Raw genomic sequence first — 2,416 nt, forward strand, 5'->3', positions numbered from 1 at the left:
TTGTACACAAATCTGTTCAATTGGGCACAGAAACTGTGGCGTAAACATTAAGGGTCAAAATACCTCTTTGATTAATTATAAACCTCCAAATTTAATTTTTAGGTTGAGATATGTTTTCTAGAAATTTACACAAAATTGCAGGACGATACGTTTCAGCCAGCGAAAACGAAGCTCTTTTGACTATCGCTATGGAAAAATCTAAAATTCGATCCGGCCATACAACGAGCGAGATGTATGTGAATACGTTTTGTACACAAACAGCGAGAAAGAAAGAACAGTTTACCAACCCAAAGTGTTACAATTAAACAAGATAACAAATAAACACGAATCTCGACCCGCACACAACCCAACTTGAAATAAAAAAAAGCAAGGGAATGTGCCGGCATGGGAATCGAAACCACAATCTTCCGATCTCTAGAGGGACGTTCTATTCATTAGGCTACCAGCTCCCACTGATAAACCATGTAAGCGTTGGTTAAAACTGGGTCTAATATAAGCAGCCGAGGTATATAATACACACAAACAAATGTTACGCAAGTACACAAGTAAAGGAGATCATTCAAATGAGAATAGTTCATGTTTGGTATTAACACATACAACAATTCTTTTTTAATTTAGACGTTCAGATTCTGATCGTTCCAATGATATGTTCATTTACAGCGAATTGTTTATAGATATTGTACAAAGCACCACAAACAAGAATGTACTTCATTTTGACTCAGCCTGAGGGACTGGTTCAGTTCCTCTGATCTTGATGCCCTCGAATATAGCCGCGCGCATGGCTGCGAATTGCTAGGGATGGTAGGTCATATCCAGCACTCTGAAATCATTCATGCTTAAAGCCCAACTCCCAACCCGCTTTTTGCCCAAGCGGAAGGAAAGAAGGAATGGAGGAAGAAAGAAGATGGAGAGGAAAGAAGTTGTTTTCCCCGCCCGGCATGCCCGGGAGTTGACCCTCCGAACCCGCCAACCAGCTGAACGCCTATAGTATGCCACGTGTGTGACCGTTGCCCGGCCAACAGTTTTCCTGGGTATATGTTGTTTGGCACGATTGCGCAATTGAACCACGTGGGATCCACGGTCTTGCATTCGCTTCGTGCTGCATGGTTTTGTTTAATCTAGTAGCGCTAGGGTTAGGTGTACCAGTTATCCTAATCTACTCTAATCTTTAATTTTAACCTTTAAATCTACATTCATTTAATGTCATAAAACTCCTGCTTTCCAAAATGCTCATTTATAATCAAAGCAGTGCTCTTCTGGGCTTGGTCCAGGGAAATGTCCTGCAGAAAAAATGGGATGTAAAAATGATTAGCGTTTTGGATATTAAGCATTACGCAGAGATGCTCTCACATCTTTTGAATTTTGTGGTACATTAGGTATTGCCCAGGCGTGTGTTTTTTCATGCATTATTGTATACACAGTTTAGGTGGATAAAGTTGCGTTTTTTAGTGATAGTTGGGAAAGTTTATCTTGCTCGTGTAGTAAAAAAAATGTCGCCCTCTCCAGGCTGCAACCTACCGTGTTGCTCCAGCAAATCTTGGCAAATACGTTTGTACTCGGGAGAGGCCCGTAGCTTAGCAAAAGCTGGGTTCCACCATTCCCACAAAGTATTGTCTTCACGCATCATCATAGACTGACCAGCAATAGCGCATTGAGCTCTGAAGCCCGGAATGACTTCCACCATATCGGATTTAATCAAGAATGCAAAATCAAACCCGGCATCTATCTGTAGTTGAAGACGATCAAATGTAAGAGCGACCCATACGTTATTTAAACAAATACTTCTTAGTGGCTGTGCAATAATTTTGAGCCCTGGGGGAGGGTAAAATTGGGGGGGGGGAGAAATTTTTGGCGAGCCAAAAGTGGGGTAGGGGCAAGCAATTTTTGGCAAGCCGAGGGGAAGGGGCAAGCGATTATTGGCACAGATTCATGGGGCGCCTTTTAAATAAAACGCGCTGAAAGGCTTAGGAAAACAGTACGGAAACGCTTTTAAGCGTTTCCGTACTGTTTTAAAAAATATGCAAATATTTAAAGGTTTGGAAATTGGGATCACAAAAATTTAGCATGTGTAAGGGGGGGGCAAAGAATTTTTGGCGGGCCGAGGGGGGGGGGGCAAGCGATTCCTGGCGAGCCATTTGAAATTTTACCCCCCGGGGCTCATAATTATTGCACAGCCCCTTAAGGTGCACCTAATCGGTAAATCAATGTTTCAAAGGAAAGGTCTCAGTTGAAATTCTCTGAGATTCAAATTCACACTTAGACCAACATGTCCTGAACAGTCTGTGTTCATGGTGGTTTACATTGTAATTATAACTTTTATTGCGACTAGCTATACAGACCGTAAAAGAATGAAGGTACCAGTTATGTTCACCACTGTATACAAAACAAAGACAATATATCAAAATTAAAACAAGCA

The 2,416-nt window shown here is 41.6% G+C and overlaps 1 long non-coding RNA gene across 1 annotated transcript; it reads right to left on the bottom strand.

Moving 5' to 3' along the window:
* Positions 1-546: 546 nt before the first annotated feature.
* On the bottom strand, positions 547-1,753 carry LOC140157480 (uncharacterized). The gene is made up of 2 exons (XR_011859688.1): positions 1,519-1,753; positions 547-1,280 (listed from the first exon to the last, which is right to left on the bottom strand). It is a non-coding gene; the product is annotated as an uncharacterized lncRNA (long non-coding RNA).
* Positions 1,754-2,416: the final 663 nt, after the last annotated feature.

The sequence above is a fragment of the Amphiura filiformis genome, chromosome 7 (assembly GCF_039555335.1).
Source record: "Amphiura filiformis chromosome 7, Afil_fr2py, whole genome shotgun sequence".
NCBI lineage: Eukaryota > Metazoa > Echinodermata > Ophiuroidea > Amphilepidida > Amphiuridae > Amphiura > Amphiura filiformis.